Genomic DNA, 20,753 nt, shown 5'->3' with positions numbered 1-20,753 from the left:
GTGGCTCTACCCTTCATTCGATCCCTGCGAAACCCTACATTTCAGCAGGATAATGCACGACCGCATGTTGCAGGTCCAGTACGGGCCTTTCTGGATACAGAAAATGTTCGACTGCTGCCGTGGCCAGCACATTCTCCAGATCTCTCACCAATTGCAAACGTCTGGTCAATGGTGGCCGAGCAACTGGCTCGTCACAATACGCCAATCACTACTCTTGATGAACTGTGGTATCGTATTGAAGCTGCATGGGCAGCTGTACCTGTACACGCCATCCAAGCTCTGTTTCACTCAATGCCCGGGCGTATCAAGTGCGTTATTACGGCCAGAGGTGGTTGATCTGGGTACAGATTTCTTAGGATCTATGCACCCAAACTGCGTAACAGTGTAATCACATGTCAGTTGTAGTATAATATATTTGTCCAATGAATACCCGTTTATCATCTGCATTTCTTCTTGGTGTAGCTATTTTAAAGGCCAGCAGTGGATTTGTGTTGCTGTGACGCCTCTTCATGCTCTCGTCGTCGAACTGTTCGTGCAGATGGTTGTTGACTCAGGGATCGAGACGTGGCTGCACGATCCGTTACGGCCATGCGGATAAGATGCCTTTCATCTCGACTGCTAGTGATACGAGGACGTTGGGATCCAGCAAGGCGTTCCGTGTTACCCTCCTGAACCCACCGGTTCCATATTCTGCTAACAGTCATTGGATGTCGACCAACGCGAGCAGCAATGTCGCGATACGATAAACCGCAATCGCGATAGGCTACAATCCGACCTTTATCAAAGTCGGAAACGTGATGGTACGCATTTCGCCGCCTTACACGAGGCATCACAACAAAGTTTCACCAGGCAACGCCGGTCAACTGCTGTTTGTGTATGAGAAATCGGTTGGAAACTTTTCTCATGTCAGCACGTTGTAGGTGTCGCTACCGGCGCCAACCTTGTGTGAATCCTCTGAAAAGCTAATCATTTGCATATCACAGCATCTTATTCCAGTCGGTTAAATTTCTCGTTTGTAGTACTTCATCTTCGTGGTGTAGCAATTTTAATGGCCAGTAGTGTAATTAGTTGCAACGAAAAATAATGGGACGACAGCTGCGAAAGTGACTGCAGAACTGGACGTCGCACTAAAAGAACACGGAGGGAGCTCCATGACCTGGGAATCGCAGGGGCAGCTAGAATTCCAAAACAATTCATTAGTGAGGCGAATGTCTGGGATAGGAAAACCTGTTGCCGAAGCCACAAAACCTGGACCGAGGAGATATGGGAGGGAGTCGTGTATCACGCTGATCGCAACTTCTGGCCGAGCTTACGTGTCAAGAGTGAAATACGTGATTACCTGGGAAGCCATATGATGTGGTATTCCCCAGGTCGCATGTTTGCGATGTAACGTCACCACCAAGGACTATGAAACAGTTCTGGCCGGTCAGGTCCACCCCGTTGTACAGTGTACGGTGACGGTACTCAGGACTGCAGAGAGTACCCTTAGCACAGTCTGCAAGCCCCGCTGGAAACACTCGTACCGCAGCAGCTGTGTGCGTTGGCAGTACCACCTATACCAAGGTCCGCCAGGGGCCACAGCTGCCGACCCGTGTGCATCGCGTGTGTGGATAGCGATTGGTCGATGTCTCGTTGAATACCAGAGCAATGAGGTACGGCCGAAATCCTTCGAAGACCCAGGCGATCATTGTAGGCAAAACTACCCCTTCCTTCCATCTCCTCGATTTCTATTTCACCATCTACGGCCGTCCTATCAACCTCACCCCCACCCTCAAGTACCTTGGCGTCACCCTAAACCCTCGCCTCTCCTGGACCCCCCATCTCCTGACAATCCAAGCCAAGGCACGCTCCCGAGAGCGAGGTGGACTCGCATTCGGGAGGACGACGGATCAATCCCGTCTCCAGCCATCCTGATTTAGGTTTTCCGTGATTTCCCTAAATCGTTTCAGGCAAATGCCGGGATGGTTCCTTTGATAGGGCGCGGCCGATTTCCTTCCCAATCCTTCCCTAACCCGAGCTTGCCCTCCGCCTCTAATGACCTCGTTGTCGACGGGACGTTAAACACTAACCACCACCGCCACCACGCTCCCGACTCCTCAACCTCCTTTCCGGCCGCACATGGGGTCTGGATCCCTCCACCATCCTCCACAGCCATAAATCCCTCATCCACCCTATCCTCTGCTACGCCCACCCTGCCTGAATCTCCGCCCCTCCTACCTTTTACAAATTCCTTCAAATCCTAGAACGCCATGCGCTGCGCCTCGCCTATCGCATCTGTCTCCCCTCCCCCAAGCGGATCCTGTACGACCTCATTCCGTCCCCACACCTCCTCCTTTTCCTCGAATGGATACGGATCCTCTCCCACCCCCGTCTACTGGCGCCTCTGTATTCCCACATCCCAACTGCTCTCCATCTCTCCACTCTCCATACCCTCACCCAAGGTGGCTTCCACCAACTCCCCCTCCCTGATGATGCCCTCATCCCCTCCATCTACCCCTTCTACCAACTTTGATCCTCCTCTACCACACCCTGTGTTTTTTCCCAAGGGCACCCTCTCTCCCTTCTCTCCCTCCTCCCTTCCTCCTCCCCCCAGGCTTCCCCTACCCCCAACCTCCTTTCCTTCCCCTTCCATCTCCTCTGCCACTGGCATCTACATCCTGCCCTCTCCCTCCTCCCCCACTTTTTCCCCTTTTTGGCAGTTCCCCGGACTCGTACACTTACAGTGAACTTTCGCGCGCTGGAGATCATCGCCTAGTGTTTGTGTGTGCCGTCGTGTTCGTGTTCCAGTGTTTTATCGTTTGTGCTCCATTGTTCGCGTGTGTCGTCTTTGTCATCTCTGTGTTGTAACCTCCCCACCGCAATTTTTTAAAGAAAATAAAGCAATACTTAATAGAAATGGGAGCCAAGTGTAACCTCCCCACAAAAATTTTAAAAGAAAAGGACGATACTAATTAGAAATGCTGATGGACATGGCTCTATACGTAACCTGCCCACAATGAAATGTACTGACAATGGCAACAAAAAATGTGAAATTCGCAATCTGACTCAAATATAAATCCTTCAAAAAATTAAAGTCCATTCAGTGACAAAAAAAATTCAATTAAACCGAAATATCGGTCTTTGGCCCTGTGTAAAACAATCAGAATTAAAGTCTTACCTCAGAATAAATGGATGTCACATATCTGCTCTTGTTGTTGCGCACCGCTTCGAGGAACTGCATTGCAAATAATAATATTCTCTTTTTTTGTGATTTTAGTGGAGTTTTTCTTCAAAAGAAGTGGAATGAAATGGGAAGTGCAACGAAATCTTGAGTTCAATAAAAAATTAAATTTTTGAGAAAATGCTTTTGAAATAAAAAAAAATTATTATTGGGAGACTTGTTGGAGAATAATTACAATAAATAAAATTTTTCATTATCTAATGATTATATTAATTAACAGTATACCTTATTCCTCATCTTGACCAGTGTTGCCGACCGCCTACATCACACAACCGCACTGGGCTGCTACTACTGACCGACCGCTCTGCATGACGACTACAGACAGAGTACTGCTCTCAACTAGACAGAGCTGCAGACTCGCAACGACTGCTACTGACAGACTCGCAACGACTACTGACAGACAGAGAACCGCTCGCAACACTCGCGCGGTCAAGCGCATACTCTCTGGTCACAGATGCTACAATGCCTCGCCATCGCTGCTATGCTACATACGTGTTTCATAACCCTCCACTGGGGGGGCAAAAATTTGGCAGCGATGGTGAGTCATTTGGACTTGCCAAGCGCGGCAAAATTTTTCTTTAATTAACAAAATCCTACAACTTACAGAATATTTAAATGTTGTGCACACGCACTAAGTACAAAATATATCAGACAAAGACAAAATGTGAGTACAAAACATAGTAGCAAATCAGAAAAATGTATATACAAATTATTTGACAGATAATAAAGTGCACAGGCACTGAAAAAAATGCTTTAGCATATGCAGAACAAATAAACAGACTGGCAAGAATAATTAGATGTAGTACATAAAGTAAATGTTGTGCACACGCACTAAGTACAAAATATATCAGACAAAGACAAAATGTGAGTACAAAACATAGTAGCAAATCAGAAAAGTATATACAAATTATTTGACAGATAACAAAATGCACAGGCACTGAAAATTCTTTAGCATACTCAGAACAAATGAACAGACTGGCAAAAAATATTATGTTGACAAGTGTACATGCACTGAAAAATGTCTTTAGCATTTTCACAACAAATAAACATAATGGCAAACAAAAAATCATGTCCAAAGTGCACATGCACTGAAAAATGTCTTTAGTATTTTCACAACAAATAAACATAATGGCAAACATCATGTCGACCAGTGACATAAGTGTACTCACACTGGAGTTTAGCGAATCGAAAAATGTATAACCTATGAACATAAATGATGTTACCAAAAAAATTTTTTCTTTATGTGACAAGAATCAGGATAGGAAAGGGAAGGATTGCATCATGGTTGTAGCACTTTAGATTGCACACAGCTGCTCTGAAAGTCCATATCTTTCCACAGAAGTACAACACCAAGTGACACAACTTGAAGTTCTTTTCCCATCAGAATTTATCAGTGTAGCCAAGACACTGAACTGTCGTAGTAATGTTCCATGTTTTCATTTTGGCAGTACATTAGGTACACCAAACAGTGGGACCATAATAATGTCTTCATCGCTCATGGTGGTGGACAGCATGTCGTGTCAACACCACACTCTTACAAGGCACACCAACGTAGAATTAGTGCAAAACCAAAGATAGTGCTCCATGATCACTAGGATAAACAGGACAAATGGACATTGCAGTAATTCAGGGTAGTCAGCTTATGAGGTGAAGGACATCAAGTCACATAATATTGACAATTACAGACTTAATTAGTAGTTTGTGGCATTCATAGCCCAGTTATTGAACATTTCTGTACCAAGTATGTAGTATTACAGAAAATGTTCATTAATTGTTGTACATAGAATCAGTAGCCTTCTTTTCCTGGTTACAAAGCATTATGAAATAATCGCATTCTTTTCAGTTACAGAGTATAATTAAGAATCATTAACCTTCTCCTAATTACAGTTAATTAATCATTTGTCATTCCAATAATAATCATTAGCCTTTTCCTAATTACAGTTAATTAATCATTTGTCTAATTACACTTAATTAATCATTTGCCGTTAATTAATCATTTGTCTAATTACAGTTAATTAATCATTTGTCTAATTACAGTTAATTAATCATTTGTCATTCCAATAATAATCATTAGCCTTTTCCTAATTACAGTTAATTAATCATTTGTCTAATTACAGTTAATTAATCATTTGCCGTTAATTAATCATTTGTCTAATTACAGTTAATTAATTAATCATTTGTCATTTCAATATAGTAAGAATTATTAGCCTTAATTAATTACAAAGCATTATTAAACAGTCACATTCTTTTCTGGTTACAAAGTATCAACATTGGAAACAAGAGCTAATCAATGGCATAATTAATCACAATTCTTCAAGTGACAATTATTGGCACTCAGTGGCCAGCAAGTATTGAATAGAATCATCATTCAGTATTATTCAGGTTATTACGAAGTCATTATTAAAAATCAGTTAATTACAGTCAAATCATTAATAATCACAGGCATTATAAGTGGTATCATTACAATAAACAGTGGCAGTTATTAGCTAGTGACAAAGCATCATTTTGAATATAGTCTCATTAAGAGGTCATTACTCAAGTGACATGCTATTCAGAGTTGATCAGTATTATTCAGAATTATCATAAACTAATGACATTATGTGGGACTGGTAATACATTTTTTTTGGTAGCAATGCATTGCGTTGGGATCGATAATTAATTGCTGAAACATAACACTATTTGCTTTTGACCTATTGCAGCAAATGAGGATAGGTAACGTCATTCGTCATGAGTCAGCTGTAGCAAGATTATGTAACAAGGCAGTACATGTGATCACATTTATAAATGATACACAAATGGGTAAAAAATATAAAAATGCAAGTACTAGAACAGGTATAATAAGTAACAGGTTTAGTAAGTATCATGAAAAGCTTCTCCTGGAAAAAATACAAAAACGGATTATTGACCTGAAAGAAGAAACGCACACTATGCTGAAAAGTAGTGAACTTCGAATTAACAGGTAGTGAAATGTGTATAAAAATGTGTTTCATAGCTGTCCTTTCCAAAACTTTCAGTCATCCTACTATGCAATGTAACACCTGCTGTCAAAGCAAACTGCAACAAATACTTAAATAACTACGTAGCATAAATACATTACTTCAACATTATCCTCATCTGTAAAAAAAAAAAAAAAAAACTTCATTATCCATATCATCATAACCTCACCATTATCATCACCTGTAAAGAAAAACCTCATTATTCATAATACCATATCCTTCATCATTATTCATCAGTATTCATTATCATCTGCAAAAAATCACTTCATTACTCATTTCATAACTATTCCTTATCTCTAGCATATTTCATCACTAAAACTAAGATGTGTAGTTCTCTCTGACAGCCTGCATCAATCACCTTGTATTCTGAAAGAAAAAATTAGTTAAGACTGCTATTCTGTGATGAGTATAGTATATTCTTGTTAATGTTTGTTAATCCTGATCCATTTACTCTTCCTCATAAAGTTATTGCATCTCCTTTCGTTTATTCCGTAGGTGAAATTCCCATTTATGTTAAATTTATTTCTTAGAATCATCATTCCTTTCTGAAATTGATGAGCAGAGATTAATGTCTTGCGTTTAAATCATATACCCACTAGATAATGACTGGTTTATGGTAACATAATTAACCCTACAGCATAACATGACAGAAAACGTAATATGTCAAAAACATTGACAGTGTTCAGATGCAAAAAATGTACACAGAATAATACAATGCAGTAGCAAAAAAATGTAAAACAGTCACGATGTTGAGATGTCATAGGGCAAAAAAAATGTCAAAGTCGACTGTTGTGTGTTATATCTTAACTATTTCATAGTCCATACAAACAAAACTGGAGTACAGTCACATACACAAAAAAATGGAAAATGTGCACGGTCTGATGTGTAACGACAAGAAAAGCGATCTGCTAACCTTACCTTGCCGGGCACTTGCCAAGAAAAAACACGATAATCATCAATAAGTAGTCACATAAATATAATTGCAAAAATAGTCGTAAATGTGTAAATTCATCTGGAAAAATATGCACGGTCTGATGTGTAACGACAAGAAGAGCGACCTGCTAACCTTACCTTGCCGGGCACTTGCCAAGAAAAAATACGATAATCATCAATAAGTAGTCACATAAATATAATTGCTGAAATAGTCGTAAATGTGTAAATTCATCTGGAAAAATATGCACGGTCTGATGTGTAACGACAAGAAGAGCGACCTGCTAACCTTACCTTGCCGGGCACTTGCCAAGAAAAAATACGATAATCATCAGTAATTAGTCACGTGAAATAATTGCATTAGTAAATGGCATCATAGTGTGTTGAATCATACAGTGGTTTCACTCAATAAACGGTTTAATGTTTGAGATATGGTGATTGCCTTTCGATTTTCTGGTTCTCAAAGTTTCGACGTGTACAACATTGGGGTGAGGGATGCTGCGAATCCGATATGGACCTGCGTATAGAAGTTCAAATTTACTGCACTTACCTTTTAATTTGCTGGATAAATAGTGTGTACGTACTAGTATCTTCTGTCCAACGTGAAAGACGCGGCGTGTACAAACCTGTTTTTGCTGTCTTCTCCGGCGCTCTGCGGCACGTTTGATGTCGTTCAGCGCAATGTCAATTATTTCGTGGTGTCGTAGGCGACGACTTTTGGGAAATTCTATTAATTCTTTAATTTTGTTCGGTGGTTCAACGTTTTTCAGTATAACAGTCGGAGATAGCATAGTGGATTCATTTGGAATGGAATTAATTACATCTTGGAATGAGAATATGTGTGTGTCCCAATCAATATGTCTTTTGTGGCAGTATATTCGGCACAGTTTACCAATTTCTTTCATTAATCTTTCACAGGGGTTCGAAGAAGCGTGGTACTTGGATATATAGATCGGAGAAATGTTTCTGGCTCGTAACATGCGTGTCCATATTCTACTACGAAATTGTGATCCATTGTCAGAAATTACTTTCATTACATGCCCTACATGAGATAGAAAATGTTTTACAAATGCTTTCGAAACAGTTTTAGCAGTAGCTTTGCGTAATGGAGTGAAAGTAACAAATTTTGAAGTGAGCTCAACTGCGACAAAGATGTAGCAAAAACCTCTGTTAGTTCTGGGAATCGGACCAAAAATGTCTACTGCGGCCATATGTCTTAATTTAACAGGTATAATGGGATATAAAGGAGGAATATGTGAAGTGGTGTCTGATTTAGCTTTCTGGCAAATTTTACAAGACGCTAAAACTCGTCGTATACGTTTTTCCATGTTAGTAAAATAACAGTTCTGTCTCAGTATAAGAAAACATTTTCGTGCTCCGTAATGTGCGTAACTTAAATGAGTATACCAAATTAATTTGTTAACCAGTTCGTCAGGTATGCATAATAACCAATTGTTGCTGTCAGGATGAGAGCGGCGAAACAGAATGTCATTGCGTACAGTGTAGTGGTTCCTAATCGTAACATTATTCTTATCTAGCCAAAGGTGTTTAATTTCTTTCCACACATTGTCTTTATTTTGTTCTTGCGCTATGTCCTGTAATGACGATGAAATAAAATTTTCAAATGCAACTTGCTGAATGTACATGACACTGAAATTTGCTTTGCAGAAGTGGGTTGCTACGTCTTGCTGATTGTTGCTGAGAGAACGCGATAGTGCGTCTGCTATAACATTTTGTGTGCCGGGAATGTGAACAATTGTAAAATTAAATTCTTGTAAATATAGTTTCCATCTACTTAATCTGTCGTGAGTAAATTTAGCTGAAAGCAAAAATTGTATAGCTCTATGGTCTGTGTAAACGGTGGTATGTCTGCCATAAAGAAAGTGCCGAAATCTCGTAAAAGCCCAAACAACACATAATGTTTCCAATTCTGTAACGGAGTAATTTCGTTCTGCGGGTGACAAAATGCGCCTTGCAAATGCGATGTTTTTAATTACTGTTGAACCATCTTCTTCTATTTCCTGGAAAATATGTACGCCTAAAGCGGTGTTGGAACTGTCGGTGGCAATGGAAAAATTTCTAGTAAGATCAGGGTGCGATAAAAGTGGTGCATTCAACAAAGCATGTTTCAGGTTCATGAATTCAGAGTGTGCTTGCTTATCCCAAGACCAAATACTGTTTTTACCTGTTAAATGGCATAATCTGGGTGTGTCCAAAGCAGAGTGATGAATAAATTTACGAAAAAAGTTAATTAAGCCCAAAAAACTGCGTAATTGCTTCTTCGTCGTAGGAACACTAATGTCACGTAGAGCCTGAAGTTTTTCTGGATCAGGCGCAATGCCTTCTGCTGAAATTACGTGTCCAAGAAATTTTATGGAAGTTTTGCCAAAATGCGATTTACTGAGGTTAACTGTAAGTCCTTGTGCATGAAAAGTTTGCAGCAGTTGTTCAAGAATCAGATTGTGTTCATACCAGTTAGCTTCTGCGATAAGAATGTCGTCTACATACGTCGTAATTCTGTCTTTAAGTTCTGTCGGAAGTATAGTGCTCAAACCGCGAATAAAAGCTGCAGAAGAAATAGTTAAGCCGAATGGTAATTTGCAAAATTGATAACAGTCGCCGAAACAGAGAAAAGCTGTATATTTTCTACAATTCGGATGAAGTTGAATTTGCCAAAATCCCGATTTCAAATCTAATGTGGAATAAATAGCTGTACCGTGAAATTTCTGTAAAAGTTCCTCTAGTGTCTGTGGTCGATCTGTTTCATTAATAATAATGTCATTAATATGACGTGAATCAAGTACAAGGCGAAGTGAGCCATCTTTTTTCTTAACAATATGTAGCGGGTTTATGTACGGACTAACTGCTGGTTCAATAATTCCTTGGTCGAGCATATCCTGCAATTCTTTTTTAACTTGTTCTCTGTGAATATATGGAATGGGATAATGCTTTGCTTTAAATGTGTCGTGCGGTTTGACTTGAAATTCATACATAAAGCCGGACATAGTACCAGGAATGTTGTCAAAAACTGGAGCTTGCTGTAAAAGAATTTTGTGTAATTGCGTTCGTTCGTCGTCTGTAGTTGCACTGCTCTCTTTAACCTTATCAGAAATTAACTGCATAACGTCGTAGTCAGTTTCGTCTGGAGTATTATAGTTGTGTACGTACGTATCCGTGAACAATGTAGGATTACAGTCTATGTCACGTGTTGCGGAAATGACCTCTGTGCGGTTAATTGTTTGCTCTTCCGCAGATAGTGAGTGCTGAAATTCTAAAGCTAGTTGTACGTTTTCATCCTTTAATATTAAATAAGAATTCTGAAAATCGATAACTGCGTCGTGTTGTACCAGAAAATTCGTGCCTAAAATAATGTCTGTTGTCAATAAAGGAACAATCCAAAAATTAGAGTGGAAAGTATGACCTCCAATACAAAATGATAAATGCGTCTGTAGTTTAACGTCTACTCCTTTACTCGGTACCGCTCCTTTCACTTTTGTTTTGCCTAATGGTAATGTCGGATACGTATTCTCTTTGTTGCACTCATTAAAAGTCTCTTCATTTATTACTGATATTGGTGAGCCGGAATCAATTACTGCTGAGAATTTCGATGAACCAATTTTAATTTCGATAACAGGATGTGAAATGGTTTTCTGAATAACTGGTCTTTCCTGTAAAAGAGTGTCTCTGATGTCGTCAAAAGTAATTACATTTTCGTGAACAACATTTTGCGTGTCTAAGGTAGTGCTTGTATTATTGGAAGATGCGTCCTGTGCAGTATTTAGTCAGATTCTATCTGACGTATTATTATTATTAGGAGGATTCTGTGGCATTTCGACTATTTGAACTGCTCTGTTATTTCTTACTGACGTATTACGCTATCGATGACACCTATTGTCTGTTTCATTCGTGATAATATGTTGTTGCTAATGTTCTTGCTGCTCATAATATCGACTGTTATTAAATGTACGCTGAAAATTGTGCTCGTTATTTTTACGTCTGTCATGATAGTAATTTCTATACGGCGCATTGCAATGCGAGTTGAAATAGTGTGTTGTCTGTACGTAGTTATTTCTTTGCTGCCATGCGTTACTATTTGTTGGAGCTGGGACTATACGTGCACGCGGCGAAACATTAAAGTTTGGTTGACCTTGTAGACTGCATTGTTGGTTAGGTACGCCAAGCGGCTGACTTTCATGCTATTGTGGTGTAAAGGTCTATTGCTACCAAAAATGCGCTTGCTGTTAATTTTACACATACTGATGATTACGATTTTATCTGTTATTAAAAATTACGGCGGTAATTGTCATTACGGGAGTGCCTACTGAAAATTGTCACATTCGGTAAAATATTTCTCATATCCGGTTTTCGTTACTTGTTTCTTAATACTAGGTAGAGCAATAGTTAAAGAGCTGTTTTGATAGATATAAAGGATAGTAGAAGAGAAGACAGCAGTGCAGAAAACTAAAGATGAAATAGCACTACTACAGCTCGGGGCCCTATGCTCGCTACGGCACATATTCATTAAAGCGTAATGAATCCCCTGAGGTCATTTACGCACTGCAAATAAATTTTAGCTTTTGCGTTGCAGGCAATGGCGGTAAAATTCCAAAAGTAAATCGCTGTATACTTGCTAATTCCAGTTTCTGCATTATAGGCAATGCTGATGAAAATGCAAAAATAAATTGTCGCATCTGGTTCAAAGCTAGTTTCTGCATTACAGGTAATAGCGGTGAATGTACAAAGATAAATTGTCGTATACAGTGCAAAGCGTGTACCTGTACGCTGTCATTATTAAGTTCTTTACATTTTCTGGCGGATAAAATTTGCTCGTAATCTACGTTCTCGTCACTCAGTTTGATAACACGTTCGGGTTTGTGTGTGAATCTGTTCGTCTGTGTCATTTCGTACTTCAAGTTACATAGCTTTTCATATTTTAAGTCGCGTAGTTTTTCGGATTTTAATTCGCGTAGTCTCTGTAAAATGCTCACATTATACACGCTGCGTGACTCTGACAAATGCTCGCAACGTGGCGGATTCTGTGACGTATTGGTGACTGAAATAGTTTTCCACTCTGTTACTGTAACACTTTCGTCAATTTGGTTGATCTGTCCTGCAAATTTCTCATCAGCTTCCGTATTCGGAGTGTGTGAAACTTCCACTGACTCTAAATTAATCTCGTCGCGAATCTGTACTGCGTTCTTAAGGCATTGTTCAGTGACTGCATTGATCTCGTCTTCATGTGATTCTGTTGTGCCTACACGTGTGCTACTTAATTCCTGTGCAACAGTGCCAACTTCTTTATTACTGTTTTTAGCACAAGTCTTAGTATCTACACGTAATTGTACTTTATTGTCCCGACATTGCACGGTAATAGCTGTATTTTGTTCACTAACTTGTCTGCTCCGTTCGTTAAGGTTGACTTGTTTTTCGTTCGTCAGTTTGAAACTTTCATTAATTGTTTCGCTAAGTTGTTTGTAATGGTTGTCAAAACTTCCATTAAGTTGTTCGAAATAATTATTCATCATTTCCTTCCGCTGTTTGTACTGTTCACTAAGTTGTTTGAGATCTTCGGCATAATTGTCAAGTTTCTCATTTAAGTGTTGTTTGAGTTTTTCATTATCTTGTTTGATATCTACACCAAGATCGTTCTTAAACTGTAGCATTATTGTCATAAATTGATCCAAACTTAAAGTAGCTGTTGCATTCTCAGTACTGTTTAATGGTGTACCTGCAGTTGTCGCGCTTTGTGTGACCATTTGGTCATTTTGCAACTTACAAAAAGGATTATCAGTCGGATGTACACTGTCAGACATTATTTCGGAATTAAATGGATCCGTCATACTCTCACTACACTGATCATTTTCATTCGAAAAATTCGTCTGTACATTACTTGGATTTTCTAAATCGGGTGTGTTAAACTCGGCAGCGCTCATTACCATAGAGCATTCTGCGTCATCAATTGTCGTCAAGTTAACAGACGAGACAATTGAGTTCGTTTGTTCATCATTAAGGTGAAAGTCATCTTTAGTGGTTGGAATGCACTGATTGTTAGTGAACGCAGGATTGTCATCATTACGTTGCGTATCACAATTACTATCGGTCACGTTGTTTAAGTCGGTAATTTCATTCACAATACTTCGCGATACACTATTCACAGTCTTTCGCGGCATTTTTACAATAGTCAAAATTTTTCACAAAACAAATGAGCACAATGCAAAAGCAACACACAAATACAACAAAGCAACAAATTGCCGTTGACCTGTAGAGAGAAAGTCACAAGATTAATAAAAGCGTAGCGCCAAATCCTAATTATACTTAAGCAAATAAGAGCAGATATCTGACTGTTGCTCAAAAGACTCTCAACGAAATACGATCCTGGACTGGGTGTCGCCAAGTGTAACCTCCCCACCGCAATTTTTTAAAGAAAATAAAGCAATACTTAATAGAAATGGGAGCCAAGTGTAACCTCCCCACAAAAATTTTAAAAGAAAAGGACGATACTAATTAGAAATGCTGATGGACATGGCTCTATACGTAACCTGCCCACAATGAAATGTACTGACAATGGCAACAAAAAATGTGAAATTCGCAATCTGACTCAAATATAAATCCTTCAAAAAATTAAAGTCCATTCAGTGACAAAAAAAATTCAATTAAACCGAAATATCGGTCTTTGGCCCTGTGTAAAACAATCAGAATTAAAGTCTTACCTCAGAATAAATGGATGTCACATATCTGCTCTTGTTGTTGCGCACCGCTTCGAGGAACTGCATTGCAAATAATAATATTCTCTTTTTTTGTGATTTTAGTGGAGTTTTTCTTCAAAAGAAGTGGAATGAAATGGGAAGTGCAACGAAATCTTGAGTTCAATAAAAAATTAAATTTTTGAGAAAATGCTTTTGAAATAAAAAAAAATTATTATTGGGAGACTTGTTGGAGAATAATTACAATAAATAAAATTTTTCATTATCTAATGATTATATTAATTAACAGTATACCTTATTCCTCATCTTGACCAGTGTTGCCGACCGCCTACATCACACAACCGCACTGGGCTGCTACTACTGACCGACCGCTCTGCATGACGACTACAGACAGAGTACTGCTCTCAACTAGACAGAGCTGCAGACTCGCAACGACTGCTACTGACAGACTCGCAACGACTACTGACAGACAGAGAACCGCTCGCAACACTCGCGCGGTCAAGCGCATACTCTCTGGTCACAGATGCTACAATGCCTCGCCATCGCTGCTATGTTACATACGTGTTTCAGTGTGTGTCCACGTTTCTACACGTTTTTATTTTGGACATTGCGCCGGTGTACAGCTCCATGTGTTTTAATTTTGTATGTCTACTTTTGTATATCCACCATGTCTGTTTTTCGATTGTCTCCTTTTGTATCATTTGTCATACCTGTGCTCGAAGAGCGGCGTAGTAAGCCGCTGCTGGCCTACCTGTATCAGGTGTGAAAATAACAATAAAGGAAAAAACTTTTGGATCTTATCATAGAAGAATCATTTGAGGTGCTGAGAATCATGAAGCATATCGCCGTTAGACAGTAGCATTTATTTGTGCTTCTGACTTTTGTTGATCTTACCGTGAGGCCGGCCGAAGTGGCAGAGCAGTTCTAGGCGCTTCAGTCTGGAACCGCGCGACCGCCAAGGTCTCAGGTTCGAATCCTGCCTCGGGCATGGATGTGTGAAATGTCTTTAGGGTAGTTAGGTTTAAGTAGTTCTAAGTTCCAGGGGACTGATGACCTAAGATGTTAAGTCCCATAGTGCTCAGAGCCTTTCGAACCATTTTTTTCTTACCGTGAATCAGGTTTATCTGCACTGTAGGCCTACATCCTACGTATTTCTGAACATTCACGAAAAGCTGTCTAACTGTTTCCTCTGATATTTACTTAAATTTGGGTGGGGGGGGGGGGCTCGAAGACGGTGTCCTTTTGGCCCTAATGGCTCTCAGCGCCGCGTTTGTACTCTAGCCAATCGACTTTTTTGCTACATACTACTACTTGAATTTAATGATTTTCGCAAACGGCGCCGGCCGATGTGACCGAGCGCTCCTAGGCGCTACAGTCTGGAACCGTGAGACCGCTACGGTCGCAGGTTCGAATCCTGCCCCGAGCATGGATCTGTGTGATGTCGTTAGGTTAGTTCGGTTTAAGTAGTTCTAAGTTCTCTGGGACTGATGACCTCAGAAGTTAAGTCCCATACTGCTCAGAGCCATTTGAACCGCAAACGGCAGTTTGCGTGTGGAGTTGGTGCTCTGCTGTATACGAATCGGCTTTCCTGTGGAGTGTCAACGCGAACTCTGTTGGACTTTTATTAGCGGCAACAGAAAAGAAAATTATCAGGAAAATACAGCCCCAAGAAACTAGGCCATTCCAGACTTGATCGGTAGTCTGAGAAAGTGACGAAATCAAACAAGTCTGACTACAAGCGAACATTTAACAAAGCAGTGTATAATAAACGAAGGTTTTCGTGTGGGTGGAACTTCAGAGTGCCTGATTTTCAGCCCAGAACTTAATTCGTTAACTAATATATAATTTAGAAGTCTTGTACATTTGTCCGAAAAAATAGAAAATTACGAAAACTCCCGCTTACACAGAAATGTGAAACGGAGAGTAGCGAAAGCTTAAACATTATTTCGTTCTTCCGATAACCTGTACTTAATTGTGTACAAAACAACATAATTCCACAAAAACAATTCTTCCTTTTTTTTTAGACTTTTGTGCATATTATCATTACCATAACGGATTTACAGCAGATACTATTAATTTCGCACTCTCATATTTATCTGAATTTAAAAATTTGTGAACACCCGGAATGTATACCTACGCGCCACCATTGATTCTGATATACGGCGTGTTTATAAATGCATATCGGGGTTTAAAGCTTTATAATATTTAGCTTGCAGTTACAAATTATATGTCAAATGGATGAGCAACTCAAACAGTTTTACCAAGAACCTTGTAAATGTTCAATCTGAGCACCTTTCGTCACACTGCACACATCACGTCTGTACCCAAACGCTGGATAGGCCGCAAGAGGCCCAATGACAGGGCTTGCTTTGCGTGCCCTCCACGTTCACCCGACCTACCGCCATGCGATTTTTTCCTTCGGGGCTTCATCAAGGATCGTGTGTACGTAGATCCGCTACCAGCAGACCTCCCTGAATTAAGAAACCGGATTGAAGCAGCTGTTGCTACAATCGCTGAAGACACACTTACCAACGTTTGGGAAGAACTCGGTTATAGAATGGATGTTGCCGTGTGACAAATGGTGCTCACATTGAACATTTATAAGGTTATTGGTAAAACTGTTTGAGTTGACATATCATTTGTAACTGTAAGTTTAATATAATAAATACGAGGGCAGTTCAATAAGTAATGCAACACATTTTTTCTCTCGGCCAATTTTGGTTGAAAAAACCGGAAATTTCTTGTGGAATATTTTCAAACATTCCCGCTTCGTCTCGTATAGTTTCATTGACTTCCGACAGGTGGCAGCGCTGTACGGAGCTTTTAAAATGGCGTCTGTAACGGCTGTGCGTTGCAAACAACGGGCAGTGATCGAGTTTCTTTGGGCGGAAAACCAGGGCATCTCAGATATTCATAGGCGCTTGCAGAATGTCTACGGTGATCTGGCAGTGGACAAAAGCACGGTGAGTCGTTGGGCAAAGCGTGTGTCATCATCGCCGCAAGGTCAAGCAAGACTGTCTGATCTCCCGCGTGCGGGCCGGCCGTGCACAGCTGTGACTCCTGCAATGGCGGAGCGTGCGAACACACTCGTTCGAGATGATCGACGGATCACCATCAAACAACTCAGTGCTCAACTTGACATCTCTGTTGGTAGTGCTGTCACAATTGTTCACCAGTTGGGATATTCAAAGGTTTGTTCCCGCTGGGTCCCTCGTTGTCTAACCGAACACCATAAAGAGCAAAGGAGAACCATCTGTGCGGAATTGCTTGCTCGTCATGTGGCTGAGGGTGACAATTTCTTGTCAAAGATTGTTACAGGCGATGAAACATGGGTTCATCACTTCGAACCTGAAACAAAACGGCAATCAATGGAGTGGCGCCACACCCACTCCCCTACAAAGAAAAAGTTTAAAGCCATACCCTCAGCTGGTAAAGTCATGGTTACTGTCTTCTGGGACGCTGAAGGGGTTATTCTGTTCGATGTCCTTCCCCATGGTCAAACGATCAACTTTGAAGTGTATTGTGCTACTCTTCAGAAATTGAAGAAACGACTTCAGCATGTTCGTAGGCACAAAAATCTGAACGAACTTCTCCTTCTTCATGACAACGCAAGACCTCACACAAGTCTTCGCACCCGAGAGGAGCTCATTTAACTTCAGTGGACTGTTCTTCCTCATGCACCCTACAGCCCCGCTCTCGCACCGTCGGATTTCCATATGTTTGGCCCAATGAAGGACGCAATCCGTGGGAGGCACTACGCGGATGATGAAGAAGTTATTGATGCAGTACGACGTTGGCTCCGACATCGACCAGCGCAATGGTACCGTGCAGGCATACAGGCCCTCATTTGAAGGTGGCGTAAGGCCGTAGCATTGAATGGAGATTACGTTGAAAAATAGTGTTGTGTAGCTAAAAGATTGGGGAATAACCTGGTGTATTTCAATGCTGAATAAAACAACCCCTGTTTCAGAAAAAAAATGTGTTGCATTACTTATTGAACTGCCCTCGTATTATAAAGCGTTAAAACCCCGATATTCATTTATAAACACCCTCTACTGTGTTCTCGGTGTTTCCGCATCCTTGTCCACCCCCTGCAGATCCCACCGCAGGCTGCCGTACGTCGACTCCAACTCCCTGCCACATGCAGTGGCCGGTGAGAACACCAGTCACTCGTGCAGGCCAAACGTCAGGGAAATAGGTAAACAAATATTGGTCGAACAACCGGAGACAGAAGCCACGTATTTCATAATGTCGAAACACAGTACGCGTCCCAAAATCCTGCGTTACTGTGCACCCTGTACATGTTGTGGTTCACAGGAAAGTGAATGGGAGGCACCGCCTACGGAAGGAGCCTCTTGGCCACGGCCACGATTCGTTCAGGCAGGCAGGCTTAAGCAGCTCCGACTCAAAGGAAGACCTCGGCGCTTGTTGATGACGTCACGTCAGCTAGGCACGGCGAACGCCAGGTCTGTTGCAGGCAGAAACGCCTGGGCGTGCTTGTCATTATAAATCTCTTATTTTTGGACAAAATGTTTGGTATTGTTTTGGATTCTGCAGTTTTATTTAGATGAAAGGTTTTCTTACTATCGTAAAGCTACAAATGAAGATCATAGTTCTGTATTACTGAATCCTGTCGAAACAAACGTAGATCAATATGAGAAGATGCTTCGCCCCATTGCAAGCTTCGGAAATTTTGCGTTCAAGTAACTATATTTACTTGATCCATTTTGTTACCGAAACTTACCCCAACCCCCTTACAATGAACTCGTTTCTTTTATTTATTTATTTTCGTTTGACATCGTCACTGGAAATATGAACTAATTTACATGCGTAAATATCCAACTGTTGCCAGTCATTAGATTACAGTCGTTTTCAATGAAAGGAATTCTAAACAGGAAACAAAATTAGCTTCATACATCGAAAATACTGCTGAGCTTAAACTTTTTTAAACATGCACATTAGAAAAGATAATTTTTCCCCTCTTGCAACTGAAAGGAGAAACTTTATAAGATAAAAAATTATATTTGATAAAACAAGTATCTCTGTTTTGCCCCTTTTTCTGTCCCTCACCCCCACCCCCAACGTGTACAATCGCAAGATATTTCATTAACATTCAGTGCTCCTCACCCCATAGTCAACCGAGATACCTAAAGAGGAGCACCAATATGTTCACAGTTTCTTGCAAAAGCAACCCAGTACAAACGTAACTTCCTCAGATTTACAAACAAGGTAAAGAAGCACGAATTCTGTTGCTGCTGGCCCATGAAGTTGTTTTTGTATGTCAATCCTTAAAACTGGTGGAGATTTAAGTTCAGGATTACACTCTTTGTTAAGAAGTGTAATGAATTGCACAATTAATTGATTGCAGAAATCTCTCAGAACAATGTGTGTTGGTCAACTACCGCCAATAGTTTCCCTTTTTCCTGCGTCAGGGAGGGAGACACCACCATTATGAGTATGCCTGCTTAGCTGACGTGACGTCACGAACAAGCGCCGAGTCCTTCCTTTGAGTCGGTGTTGGCTTAAGCCGTCGGCACACGGACCGTGCTGTCGAACGTCAACGTTGAGCGTGCCAAGTTCAACGTGCTGCTGAACGCTCAGGAACGATGCGACTTATGCATACGGTACGTGGGCCCCAACGTGGTACACGCTATCGCAACGCTCTCAGGCGTCAGTTACGGGAAGTTTCTAGGTCGTAAATCACACTTCGCTAAACGGGCGCGCGTAAAATTCCCACGTTAGCTTCATTGTCCACGAAAACGAAAGTACCATGTCCAGTCAATAAGGATACAGGCCTATAAAAGTTCCGTTACAAACAGTGCGATACAAATTTCCAATACTTCTTCAAAAAAATGGTTCAAATGGCTTTGAGCACTACGGGACTTAACATCTATGGTCATCAGTCCCCTAGAACATAGAACTACTTAAACCTAACTAACCTAAGGACATCACACAACACCCAGTCATCACGAGGCAGAGAAAATCCCTGACCCCGCCGGGAATCGAACCAGGGAACCCGGGCGCGGGAAGCGAGAACGCTACCGCACGACCACGAGCTGCGGACTATACTTCTTCACGTAAGGTAAACATTATTTCATCATTCCCACATTTTAGTGAAACCCCAAGGTCCGTCTTACTTGATCACTGGTCCTACCCAGTAGCAGAATATTTGCAACATGTGAATTACGAAGCGTGAAAGAAAAAGGAGCAAAATAGCTTTACACGAGAAGCGCAAGCTGTCCTGTAGATCAAGCTAATCGAACACCCAAAGAAAGGCGAACTTATATTTACATAACATCAAAAATTATAGTATATACTTCTATTAAACTATTAATAAAGTAACAGGACCTAATAAAAACGCAAATGTTAGGAAAAACATTATGTACCGGCGAGTCGCGAACCACTGCCCAGACATAAAAATTTCACGATTTAGTGACGCTACTCACCCTGGTTTTTTTTCGTTGTGTTTGGACGTCGCAAGGCATCCTGTTCAAGGTTTTTTTTTTTAATCTCATTTTGTTCGCTTTGGTTCGTTGTATCTGCTCGGTGCGGACGTCGCAAGACACCCGTTTCAGTTCGTCGTTGATCCACTAACTCAGTATTTTTATTACAGAGGGCAGTTAACCCTCTGACCGAGCCGGCCGGTGTGGCCGTGCGGTTCTAGGCGCTTCAGTCTGGAACCGCGTGACCGCTACGGTCGCGGGTTCGAATCCTGCCTCGGGCATGGATGTGTGTGATGTCCTTAGTTAGGATTAAGTAGTTCTAAGTTCTAGGGGACTGATGACCGCAGATATTATTAACTCCCATAGTGCTCAGAGCCAGTTTTTGAACCTCTGACCGAACACGCTGAGTGAGCTACCGTGGCGGCATAAGTTCGTTTGTTGATCCTTCCACTCAGTTTTT

Source organism: Schistocerca americana, chromosome 9 (genome assembly GCF_021461395.2).
Source record: "Schistocerca americana isolate TAMUIC-IGC-003095 chromosome 9, iqSchAmer2.1, whole genome shotgun sequence".
In the NCBI taxonomy this organism is placed as follows: domain Eukaryota; kingdom Metazoa; phylum Arthropoda; class Insecta; order Orthoptera; family Acrididae; genus Schistocerca; species Schistocerca americana.
The sequence above is the reverse complement of the archived record's forward strand: the minus strand, read 5'-3'. Positions refer to the sequence as shown.